This window comes from Ranitomeya imitator, chromosome 5 (genome assembly GCF_032444005.1).
Source record: "Ranitomeya imitator isolate aRanImi1 chromosome 5, aRanImi1.pri, whole genome shotgun sequence".
Lineage (NCBI taxonomy): Eukaryota > Metazoa > Chordata > Amphibia > Anura > Dendrobatidae > Ranitomeya > Ranitomeya imitator.
Window position 1 is genome coordinate 68,708,911 of NC_091286.1, and position 13,685 is coordinate 68,722,595.

General features: G+C 45.1%; 1 protein-coding gene across 2 annotated transcripts in view; it reads left to right on the plus strand.

Annotated features, from left to right (window-relative positions):
- Nucleotides 1–3,046: 3,046 nt before the first annotated feature.
- TASP1 (taspase 1) overlaps nt 3,047–13,685 on the plus strand; it is a 215,769-nt gene continuing 205,130 nt past the window's right edge. The window contains exons 1-2 of one of the 2 annotated variants that reach the window (XM_069768773.1): nt 3,047–3,299; nt 12,766–12,822. The gene's annotated coding sequence lies outside the window, so the exon portion shown is untranslated. Of the gene's footprint in view, nt 3,300–12,760; nt 12,823–13,685 lie in introns of both variants that reach the window. The other variant, XM_069768772.1, reaches the window with a different exon arrangement.

Below are 13,685 nucleotides of genomic sequence, written 5' to 3' on the forward strand. Positions count from 1 at the left end.
CGGGTCTTGATAGCACACTCTCCTACACAGATCTTCACTGCACACGCTCCCACACGGATCTCGTCAGCGCACTCTCCCACACAGATCTCGTCAGCGCACTCTCCCACACAGATCTGGTCAGCACACACTCCCACACATATCTGGTCAGCGCACTCTCCCACACAGATCTGGTCAGCGCACTCTCCCACACGGGTCTTGACAGTTCACTCTCTCACATGGGTCTTGATAGCACTCTCCTACACAGATCTTCACTGCACACGCTCCCACACGGATCTCGTCAGCGCACTCTCCCACACAGATCTCGTCAGCGCACTCTCCCACACAGATCTGGTCAGCGCACTCTCCCACACGGGTCTTGACAGTTCACTCTCTCACATGGGTCTTGATAGCACTCTCCTACACAGATCTTCACTGCACACGCTCCCACACGGATCTCGTCAGCGCACTCTCCCACACAGATCTGGTCAGCGCACTCTCCCACACAGATCTGGTCAGCGCACTCTCCCACACGGGTCTTGACAGTTCACTCTCTCACATGGGTCTTGATAGCACTCTCCTACACAGATCTTCACTGCACACGCTCCCACACGGATCTCGTCAGCGCACTCTCCCACACGGGTCTTGACAGCGCACTCGCCCACATGGGTCTTGATAGCACACTCTCCTACACAGATCTTCACTGCACACGCTCCCACGCGGATCTTGACAGCACTCTCACATGCAGGTTTTGCCAGCCCCACTCCCACACGGATCTCGTCAGCGCACTCTCCCACACAGATCTGGTCAGCGCACTCTCCCACACAGATCTGGTCAGCGCACTCTCCCACACGGGTCTTGACAGTTCACTCTCACATGGGTCTTGATAGCACACTCTCCTACACAGATCTTCACTGCACACGCTCCCACACTGATCTTGACAGCACACTCTCCTACACAGATCTTCACTGCACACGCTCCCACACGGATCTCGTCAGCGCACTCTCCCACACGAGTCTCGACAGCGCACTCTCCCACACGGGTCTTGATAGCACACTCTCCTACACAGATCTTCACTGCACACGCTCCCACATGGGTCTTGACAGTGCACTCTCCCACGCAGATCTTGACAGCACTCTCACATGCAGGTTTTGACAGCCCCACTCCCACACAGATCTGGTCAGCGCACTCTCCCACACAGATCTGGTCAGCGCACTCTCCCACACGGGTCTTGACAGTTCACTCTCACATGGGTCTTGATAGCACACTCTCCCACACGGATCTAGTCAGCGCACTCTCCCACACGGGTCTTGACAGTGCACTCGCCCAGACGGATCTCAACTGTGCACTCTCCCACATGTTTCGACAGCGCACTCTCCCACACAGATCTCGTCAGCGCATTCTCCCACACGGGTCTTGACAGTTCACTCTCTCACACGGGTCTTGATAGCACACTCTCCTACACAGATCTTCACTGCACACGCTCCCACACGGATCTCGTCAGCGCACTCTCCCACACAGATCTCGTCAGCGCACTCTCCCACACAGATCTGGTCAGCACACACTCCCACACAGATCTGGTCAGCGCACTCTCCCACACAGATCTGGTCAGCGCACTCTCCCACACGGGTCTTGACAGTTCACTCTCTCACATGGGTCTTGATAGCACTCTCCTACACAGATCTTCACTGCACACGCTCCCACACGGATCTCGTCAGCGCACTCTCCCACACAGATCTCGTCAGCGCACTCTCCCACACAGATCTCGTCAGCGCACTCTCCCACACGGGTCTTGACAGTTCACTCTCTCACATGGGTCTTGATAGCACACTCTCCTACACAGATCTTCACTGCACACGCTCCCACACGGATCTCGTCAGCGCACTCTCCCACACGGGTCTTGACAGCGCACTCGCCCACATGGGTCTTGATAGCACACTCTCCTACACAGATCTTCACTGCACACTCTCCCACACTGATCTTGACAGCACACTCTCCTACACAGATCTTCACTGCACACGCTCCCACACGGATCTCGTCAGCGCACTCTCCCACACGAGTCTCGACAGCGCACTCTCCTACACAGATCTTCACTGCACACGCTCCCACATGGGTCTTGACAGTGCACTCTCCCACGCGGATCTTGACAGCACTCTCACATGCAGGTTTTGACAGCCCCACTCCCACACGGATCTCGTCAGCGCACTCTCCCACACAGATCTGGTCAGCGCACTCGCCCACATGGGTCTTGATAGCACACTCTCCTACACAGATCTTCACTGCACACTCTCCCACACTGATCTAGTCAGCGCACTCTCCCACACGGGTCTTGATAGCACACTCTCCTACACAGATCTTCACTGCACACTCTCCCACACTGATCTTGACAGCACACTCTCCCACACTGATCTTGACAGCACACTCTCCTACACAGATCTTCACTGCACACGCTCCCACACGGATCTCGTCAGCGCACTCTCCCACACGGGTCTTGATAGCGCACTCGCCCACACGGGTCTTGATAACACACGCTCCCACATGGGTCTTGACAGTGCACTCTCCCACGCGGATCTTGACAGCACTCTCACATGCAGGTTTTGACAGCCCCACTCCCACACGGATCTCGTCAGCGCACTCTCCCACACAGGTCTTGATAGCGCCCTCTCCCACACAGATCTTGACAGTTCACTCTCCCACGCGGGAGCATAGCTTGCAAGCCTGCTCACCTAGAAAACTGTCCACCTTTGATTGCAGAAGAGGCTGGTAACCTAGGCAACCAGAGGTAAACATTAAATCTCCCTCCCTTTTTCAGAACTAAGGATTTTTTTCAATGATAAGTAAACTGAAAGTTGCTTGTTTTTACAAGCTCTTTGCAATGTTACCCTCTTACGACGTTAAGACCACCCATTTACATCCTTGAACCAGAGAGCTAAGGCCAGAAACAAACCAGGATAATGCCATAACACCCCTTGGTTACAGCTTTCTGATCTGCAGCGGTACACGGCAGCCTGTCACTGGGAGCAGTCTGCACTGTCATACACACAAGGCAGACCGGCAGCAGACCGGCAGCAGACCGGCAGCAGACCGGCAGCAGACCGGCAGCAGACCGGCAGCAGACCGGCAGCAGACCGGCAGCAGACCGGCGCGTCACTCACTGCTGCGTCACCTGTCCTGTTCCCCCGAGAGGCGCGCTATGTGATGTCACGTGATCCGACACCCACCAATAGCCATCACGCATGCGCAAATGCTAGCCGGCTCCGAGCTGCTGCTGGGACTGAGGGGCCTGCTGCCGGGGGCGGACGAATGAGCGCCGGTTGCTGCCTGTGAGTTTTCACTGCTCCCTCTCCTACTCGCTTGTCAGTAATTATTCAGTGTTTCCAAGCCGCTGGGCATGAGGCGCCACATACTGACCTGTAGCTGCTCATCCTCTTCACTAAACTACAACTCCCATCATGCTGTAGCATAGTTGCTAATTAGCTGCATGCTGGGAGTTGTAGTTCTGTGCAGGTTTCTCAGGTGTGGGGCTTGCCAGCCTGCTGTGCTCTATGTTGCAGGTTTCCTGATGGTAATGACCTGCAGATAATGTAGGAAGGCTTGTGGTAATTGTGGGGCCACAGTCCCATTCCTGCAGGTAGGGGGCGCTGTGCATGTAGCATTGCTGGTGTGTGTGCACTGTGGGGCGGCTTTAGGGTCCTTGTTATCCAGTAGACCCCAAAAAGAGCGTCCTTCTGATAAATTTTTTTCTGCTTAATCGATTTTGAGGCGTCCCTCTAAGAAAGTGACGGGTGTCAGGGTATGCCATTGCTTAACCCCTTCTTGCCGCTCCCTAGTTTTGTTCCGCACTGTTTTTTACTCCTGTTAGAGCCAGAACTTTTAATTTTTCCATTGACATAGAATTAGTTTTTTTGCGTGACGACTTGTAAGTGACACCGTTCTCTTTACCTTTCTATAATGTACTAAAAAAACAAGAAAAAAATTCCAAGTGGCGTGAAATGGTGGAAAAAAAACCCTGATTCCTCCATGTTTTTTGGGGGATTTTTTATTTTAAAGCGCCACTCCAGCAGTTAGTGATGGGCAGTCCGCCTCTTTTTGGTAATCCGGCTCACTCGGCTCCACTCACCAAAAAGAGCCGGCTCTTATTGGCTCAAAAACATCTCTTCTTGCACGTAGTGCTACTTTTCCTACTTTTCTCACTCTAGTCCTTTAACTATAAAGCCTGGGCCTCATTATACAGCTGTACAGGTGTCTACTGAAGGCTTTTTAGCATTGCCATGTTCTCAGATTGTAGCTCCTGGGATCAGGCCCTCGCTCCTAGTCTGTATTGCTGACTTGTGTTATTTATCCATGCACTCACCCGTCCTAATTGTCCCCCCTGTAATGCTCTTGACCGCTCATGCAGAGGAGTCGGGAGAATGACGCCTGCAGTGAGCAGCCCTGGACCTCAGTGAGTGACAGGACACCGCTCGCTAAGCGCAGCAGAGGTCTGGGGCCCGCTCTCTGCAGGCGTCATTCTACCCAGCTCCTCTGCATGATTCGTACCATGGATTATAGTGGGGGACATATAAAACAGGTGAGTACAAGGATTTTTTGTATTTTATCCTTATTTTTACAGGTGGAGACTGGAAGCAGACTACTACTCTCATCATTATCCCCTGTTGGTGATGGGAACCATGATGAGGGCAGCGTTCACCATTCGGTGCTTGGGAACAGAGCAACCTGTACACTGATTCCCAGGCTCCAATACGTGTTGCACGGATGGCATCCATGTGGGGTACTTGTCACATGCACTCATTGACTCGAATGGGTCGTTGTGATCCGTGCTGTCGTCCATGACACACGGTCCGTGGAAACACACTGATCATGTGCGCAGACTTATTTATTTCAGTGGGTTTGTGTGTGTTAGTGTCTCTGGTACGTGTGGAAACTGTCACCCCATGTACCGGAGATACTGACGTGTAAAAAAGCCCTAATAAGGAAGTGCGTTTTTTTTTTTTTTTTTTTTTAAATATGGGTCCACAAAAGTACTATCTATTGAAATCTAAAATTAACATGATCTGTAAAAACTATAAAAGAAAAAAAATATTTAATGCCAGATTTTGTGGTTTTGGTCACAATGCCACAAAAAAATGCATTAAAGGGAACCTGTCACCCCCAAAATTGACGATGAGCTAAGCCCACCAGCATCAGGAGCTTATCTACAGCATTCTGGAATGCTTAAAGACACAAAAGCGCACGGAGAGGTCAAAAAATACTCTGTTGTAAAAAAGTCACAGTAAATAAGCAAGTGCTAGTCAAAAAATGAAAAAAAATACAGGGTATTTAGTTTTTTTTTTTTTCAAAAAAACATATGTTAAGCTGCTCCACCAATCGCCAAGGTATACCCATAATAGAGCAGTCCTATCTATGATCCCTATCTGATGTATTTAAAAACCTGATCATCTGTATAGTACCTGGATCATATACATTAGATAGGACTGCTCTATTATGGGTATACCTTGGCGATGGGGGTTGTGCTCACAGCCCAACACCGTGCAGGACACTTGGCATTTGCCACAGAACACCAGGATTGGCAAATTCGCCACTGGCGCCCTGTGCTCTTCACAGATGAAAGCAAGTTCACACTGAGCACATGTGACAGACGTGACAGAGTCTGGAGATGTCGTGGAGAGCAATCTGCTGCCTGCAACATCCTTCAGCATGACCGTCTGGCAGTGGGACAGTAAGAGTATGGGATCGCATTTCTTTGGAGGGCTGCACAGCCCTCCATGTGCTCGCCAGAGGTAGCCTGGCTGCCAATAGGTGCCGAGATGAGATCCTCAGACCCCTTGTGAGACCATATGCTGGTGCAGTTGGCCCTGGGTTCCTCCTAATACAGGACAATGCCAGACCTCATGTGGCTGGAGTGTGTCAGCAGTTCCTGCAAGAAGAAGGCATTGAAGCTATAGACTGGCGAGCCCATTCCCCACACCTGAATCTGATTGAACACATCTGGGACATTATGTCTCACACCATCCACCAAAGTCACATTGCACCACAAACTGTCCAGGAGTTGGCGGATGCTTTAGTCCAGGTCTGGGAGGAGATCCCTTAGGAGACCATCCGCCACTTCATCAGGACCTTGCCCAGGCGTTGTACAGTAGGGAGATCATACAGGCACGTGGAGGGAACACACACTACTGAGCATCATTTCCTTGTCTTGAGGCATTTCCACTGAAGTTGGATCAGCCTGTAACCTCATTTTCCACTTTGATTTTGAGCATCATTCCAACTCCAGACCTCCGTGGGATATTAGTTGTGATTTTTGTTGATCATTTTTAGGTTTTATTGTTCTCAACACATTCCACAATGTAATGAATAAATATTTACAACTGGAATATTTCGTTCAGTGATATCTAGGATGTGGGATTTTAGTGTTCCCTTTATTTTTTTGAGCAGTGTATATTTATTGGAATACGACTTTAGAACAAAAAACTTTTTCATATTTACAGTTTATTATACACTCTGCAGTAAGTGTAAAAAAAAAATAAAAAGTTTTCAACAAACGCACTGAATAGCATTTGTGCAGTCTATGAATTTGTTCTGAGAAATAGCATCGCCTCCATCAGATCCTCCTTCATAGATGACCTCACATCTGACCAAATTGCCGTATTTTCCGGCGTATAAGATGACTTTTTAACCCCTGAAAATCTTCTCAAAAGTCGGGGGTCATCTTATACGCCGGGTACGGCATGTGTGGAGCTCTGAAGTCGCCGTATATGGTGCATGGAGCTGTCCCGGATGGTTCCCAGGGTCTGGAGGAGAGGAGGCTCTCCTTCAGGCCCTTGGATCCATATTCGTGTAAAAAAAAAAAAAAATTAAAAAATGGATATACTTGCCTTCCGACGGCCCTCGGAGTTCTCCCGGTTCTCCGCGATGCATGCAGCGGCTTCCGTTCCCAAGGATGCATTGCGCGCCGTGAAGGACCTTTGTGACATCGCGGTCAGCTTGTAACTTTTTAGTCACTGTAAATGGGTGATGGTGAAATTCCTTCAATTCAGCCACCTGTGTCCGTTGACCTTCATGTAGTGTTACCTGAGGGTTGGCCATATCTACAAGGAAGGATTTCAGCTCAAGCAGTCACTCAATCATTAAATAGGTGCTGCCCCACCGAGTGTCTTGATCCACAATTGCCCCTTTTCCAGCACGTCTCTTCAAGATTGAATCAATTTTAGGGGTTCTGGCAGCAATAGCCAATTTCCTCACTTTTCTAATCAGAGTTCCAGCATGTCCCTCTTGCAGACTATCTCTTATTGCCAGCTGCAGCGTGTGCACAACACAGCGCATGTGATGAATAGGAAAGAGATGTGAAGCAGCTTCAACAAGATCATCTAATTGTAAAGAATCATTTTGCTGTTCTTCTGTAGTAATATCTGTTTGTTCCTCCGTTATGCGAATAGGATTGTGGCCTTCCATCTCCAACATACTGAATGTGAAATGTTCTTCTAGCTGCTGTTCACCTTCATTATTCTCATTCATCAGTTTAGTTGTACTTATGTTTGAAGCATTACCAGTTACACTAGGAAGAACCTGTTTTTTAGTTCATAATTTTGCAGAACTTTTTCCACTAAGGTGTGGAGAAACAGGGTGCTGTCAAGAGCTTTAGTATCTTTTACTGCCAGCGTCTTAGTAACAGTTTTTTTGTTGTCACAAACATATTGAACATTGATAGCAAAATAGTTCACTTTGTGACGTGTGCAAGCATTCATTTTCAGAAATACAAAGCGTCTCTTGAGTCTTTAAAATCTTCCTTTTGGTTAAGGGCTTCTTCAATCACTAATTTTCTAATACTTTCCCTTTCAAGAGAAACACCAAGTTTGTGAGCCATTTCTCCATTAAGAGCTGTAAAAGCTGCTCGTGCAAATAATGATAATGGTACACAGGCCTTCACAACAAGCTCGATGAGCTGTCTTTCAAACACATCTTCTGTCGTTGTTGCAGTAACGTTGTCACTTACAAAATATGTAATATTGTAACTGATGTTTGAGACTTTTTTTCCTCTTCCTTTGCCTGGCGGGAAGTGCTGGTCTCTGGTTTCTTGGTGCTGCTGTGATCTTTTTCAGTTACAGCTTTGTAAATTTATGTGTGGCAGCGTTGTAAATGTCTTCTTAGATTGGAAGCTCTAGAAGGAGCATTTTTATCACTGCCTGAGTATGCACTGATTTTGGCATCACAGCATTTGTTTTCATCTGGGTCACTTATGCACTGACACACAAAATGTTTTTTCTCTTGAGTCACTGTAAAATGCTCAAATACAGCTGACTTCATAGGATGCTTCTTAGACATTTTGTAATTATGTAAATTCCATCTCAAAATATTCTTACAAGGATAGGGAATCATGCACTGTATAATTTAGGATATAAATAAAACAATTTTTGCATAAATCAATAGGACAGATGAGAAGTATAAATTTTGTAAAACATGTTAGATAGCTTTATGCTGAACTTTCAATGTCAGGCTTGTCTCAGTGTACAGCTCACTAAATGATTCACATCATATTTCTTCACAGTCTATGAAGAGGGGAAGAGGGAGGCAGCATGTTTGTGCTGAATCATATTGCAGAACACACAAATATATATGTCCGCATCGATCCTGTTACTGTATTTCTGAATTTGAGATGTTAGAAAACCGTTTTTCCCCTTACATTCTATGCATAGTGTATATAAGTCATCAGAGCAGCTAATTTCTCCAAACATGAGCTGAGAGGAAAAACAAACTAAAACATCGAGCATACAGAGACAACATATACTGGACTATTGATTTATGTACAGTTTATTGAAAGTTTAGATATGCTTTAGGAGGTACTTACCTTCTTTAATCCTGCTTTCCTGTTCATTCCAGAAGTTCTGAGATGACTGTAGGCTTTCCTTCCATATGTGTTAGTTATTTTTTCCCCTTATCTGTAGAGGAGGAGCTTCACCACTTATCATGAACATAAACTGCAGCACAGATTAATCTCAGCTAAATGTCTAGACCTTAGATCAGGAATAGGACCGACATTTATAGGACATTTCATAACTTTCCCAAATTCTTATGAAAAAATATTCTCCACAAACTGCATTGAACTAATGTACCCAATTTATTATACATTTTAGGAGTCGGAGTCAGTCCATTTTATACCGACTCCAACTCCACCAAAATGGGCTCAGACTCCGACTCCAGCATGGTCCTTTATTTCTGCTGACTCTTACAGTTATTACCAAATTTGCCACACAGCGTATTTACATAGTAACATAGTAACATAGTTAGTAAGGCCGAAAAAAGACATTTGTCCATCCAGTTCAGCCTATATTCCATCATAATAAATACCCAGATCTACGTCCTTCTACAGAACCTAATAATTGTATGATACAATATTGTTCTGCTCCAGGAAGACATCCAGGCCTCTCTTGAACCCCTCGACTGAGTTCGCCATCACCACCTCCTCAGGCAAGCAATTCCAGATTCTCACTGCCCTAACAGTAAAGAATCCTCTTCTATGTTGGTGGAAAAACCTTCTCTCCTCCAGACGCAAAGAATGCCCCCTTGTGCCCGTCACCTTCCTTGGTATAAACAGATCCTCAGCGAGATATTTGTATTGTCCCCTTATATACTTATACATGGTTATTAGATCGCCCCTCAGTCGTCTTTTTTCTAGACTAAATAATCCTAATTTCGCTAATCTATCTGGGTATTGTAGTTCTCCCATCCCCTTTATTAATTTTGTTGCCCTCCTTTGTACTCTCTCTAGTTCCATTATATCCTTCCTGAGCACCGGTGCCCAAAACTGGACACAGTACTCCATGTGCGGTCTAACTAGGGATTTGTACAGAGGCAGTATAATGCTCTCATCATGTGTATCCAGACCTCTTTTAATGCACCCCATGATCCTGTTTGCCTTGGCAGCTGCTGCCTGGCACTGGCTGCTCCAGGTAAGTTTATCATTAACTAGGATCCCCAAGTCCTTCTCCCTGTCAGATTTACCCAGTGGTTTCCCGTTCAGTGTGTAATGGTGATATTGATTCCCTCTTCCCATGTGTATAACCTTACATTTATCATTGTTAAACCTCATCTGCCACCTTTCAGCCCAAGTTTCCAACTTATCCAGATCCATCTGTAGCAGAATACTATCTTCTCTTGTATTAACTGCTTTACATAGTTTTGTATCATCTGCAAATATCGATATTTTACTGTGTAAACCTTCTACCAGATCATTAATGAATATGTTGAAGAGAACAGGTCCCAATACTGACCCCTGCGGTACCCCACTGGTCACAGCGACCCAGTTAGAGACTATACCATTTATAACCACCCTCTGCTTTCTATCACTAAGCCAGTTACTAACCCATTTACACACATTTTCCCCCAGACCAAGCATTCTCATTTTGTGTACCAACCTCTTGTGCGGCACGGTATCAAACGCTTTGGAAAAATCGAGATATACCACGTCCAATGACTCACCGTGGTCCAGCCTATAGCTTACCTCTTCATAAAAACTGATTAGATTGGTTTGACAGGAGCGATTTCTCATAAACCCATGCTGATATGGAGTTAAACAGTTATTCTCATTGAGATAATCCAGAATAACATCCCTCAGAAACCCTTCAAATATTTTACCAACAATAGAGGTTAGACTTACTGGCCTATAATTTCCAGGTTCACTTTTAGAGCCCTTTTTGAATATTGGCACCACATTTGCTATGCGCCAGTCCTGCGGAACAGACCCTGTCGCTATAGAGTCACTAAAAATAAGAAATAATGGTTTATCTATTACATTACTTAGTTCTCTTAGTACTCGTGGGTGTATGCCATCCGGACCCGGAGATTTATCTATTTTAATCTTATTTAGCCGGTTTCGCACCTCTTCTTGGGTTAGATTGGTGACCCTTAATATAGGGTTTTCATTGTTTCTTGGGATTTCACCCAGCATTTCATTTTCCACCGTGAATACCGTGGAGAAGAAGGTGTTTAATATGTTAGCTTTTTCCTCGTCATCTACAACCATTCTTTCCTCACTATTTTTTAAGGGGCCTACATTTTCAGTTTTTATTCTTTTACTATTGATATAGTTGAAGAACAGTTTGGGATTAGTTTTACTCTCCTTAGCAATGTGCTTCTCTGTTTCCTTTTTGGCAGCTTTAATTAGTTTTTTAGATAAAGTATTTTTCTCCCTATAGTTTTTTAGAGCTTCAATGGTGCCATCCTGCTTTAGTAGTGCAAATGCTTTCTTTTTACTGTTAATTGCCTGTCTTACTTCTTTGTTTAGCCACATTGGGTTTTTCCTATTTCTAGTCCTTTTATTCCCACAAGGTATAAACCGCTTACACTGCCTATTTAGGATGTTCTTAAACATTTCCCATTTATTATCTGTATTCTCATTTCTGAGGATATTGTCCCAGTCTACCAGATTAAGGGCATCTCTAAGCTGTTCAAACTTTGCCTTCCTAAAGTTCAATGTTTTTGTGACTCCCTGACAAGTCCCCCTAGTGAAAGACAGGTGAAACTGCACAATATTGTGGTCGCTATTTCCTAAATGCCCAACCTCCTGCAGATTTGTTATTCTGTCAGGTCTATTAGATAGTATTAGGTCTAAAAGTGCTGCTCCTCTGGTTGGATTCTGCACCAATTGTGAAAGATAATTTTTCTTGGTTATTAGCAGAAACCTGTTGCCTTTATGGGTTTCACAGGTTTCTGTTTCCCAGTTAATATCCGGGTAGTTAAAGTCCCCCATAACCAGGACCTCATTATGGGTTGCAGCTTCATCTATCTGCTTTAGAAGTAGACTTTCCATGCTTTCTGTTATATTTGGGGGTTTGTAACAGACCCCAATGAGAATTTTGTTACCATTTTTCCCTCCATGAATTTCAACCCATATGGACTCGACATCCTCATTTCCTTCGCTAATTTGTGCACCTGTACATTAATTTGAAATTAAAGGTGTTCGATTTTGGAGATAAACCCACCAACACCTTTTAGGCCTCATTCACACGTTAATGTATTTCATGTACTCGGAAAAAATTATACGTAACTTGGATTCAAATGTCATCAGTGTTTCATCAGTCTTTTACATGTATGGGCAAAGTATAAGGCCAAATGCACATATTCAGTATTTTACATCAGTATTTGTAAGCCAAAATCAGGAGTGGGTGATAAATGCAGAAGTGGTGCATGTGTTTCTATTATACTTTTCCTCTGATTGTTCCACTCCTGACTTCGGCTTACAAATACTGATGTAAAATACTGACCAAATACTGAACGTGTGAATGTGGCCTAAAGATTCTACAATGTTAATCAAGGACGGGATTGACATGGATGCCGTTCATGTGCTGTCCATGTGAAATTTTTCATGGGCCCATAGACTTTTCATCCGTTCTGCCAGTAAAAAATGGATGTTTCCGTTATTTTCTGGATGGATATGCAGTCCCCATACACACACAGACATGTGAACATTGCAAGGTTTGACATTTACGATGGCCTCCTGAATGGAAACGAAACGTACCCAATTATTGTGAATGGGGTCCATCTGACACCATCTGGATCAGTCATAGGCTGTATGCATTTTTTGCAGGAGTTTAGTTTTTCTGTTTATTATAGAAGAAATTCTATGGATTTGTATTTTATTAGTTCATTAGTCCTATGCTACGGGTACTTGTTTCATTTGTACTGTAGAGTTTTTGTTCTTTCTGAGATTATTATGTTGGGTGTACTAACTTATGTAAGGGCAATTCCACTTGAGCCAGTATTATTTATTTTGTACTTTTTTTGACAGGGCAGGTTGAAGAATGAAGCGTTTTTGTGAGTTGGAGGAATCCTAAACAACAAATAAAGCATGTGAGTATCACTGTGTCCAATCTTACTGTTAGTTACCGTATGTACAGTATAATATGGTGGAGCCACTTTTTTTCAGCCCTTCTGCTATTGTACACTGAATATTATTGTTACTGTGTTCTGTGTATTTGTTTTTTCTTGGGTACATCCCAGACGATATATTTTCTGGGTCGCTTTATTGGGAGACATCGGACTGCCACTTCTAAAAATTGTCATGATTGCTAATACCACATGCATATTAACCGGTACTATACCTTTTATTTATGTTTTTTTTATTGTGCCCGATGAATACCCAAAATAAATTAAAGACCATGATAGAAAATTATTGTTTTGTTCAGCTTGCCTCCTAAGGCTATGTGCTCGGATTTGCAGCATTTTATTTTCCGCAGCATGTCAATTCTTTTTGCGGATCTGCAGCATTTCTGCACCTATTGACTTCCATTGAGTCAGGCAAATCCGCAGCAAAACCGCAGGTTTAAAAAAAAGGAAGAGAGTGTGGGTGGAGACTGTGCGTGCACATAAGATGTGCGGGTGTCTGTGTGTGCCTCGGGGGTCTGCGGGGCTGTGTGTGGGGGGTCTGTGGGGCTGTGTGTATGTGTGTGGGGCTGTATATGTGTGCAGGGCTGTATATGTGTGCGTGTGTGCATGGCTGTGTGTAGGCAGGCATCGTCCGATGGGACTGATAGTCCCATCCGGCTATGCCTGCTACAGTGACAGCTAGCCGGATGATGGGACAGCAGTAGTCCCATCATCTGGCTACTGTGTAAAAAAAAAAAAAAACCAAAAAACCCCACAACAGTATACTCCCTAATCCGATGTAATCCGTTTAATAACGAATGTCCCGCGACGATCTCCTGTGGAGAGCT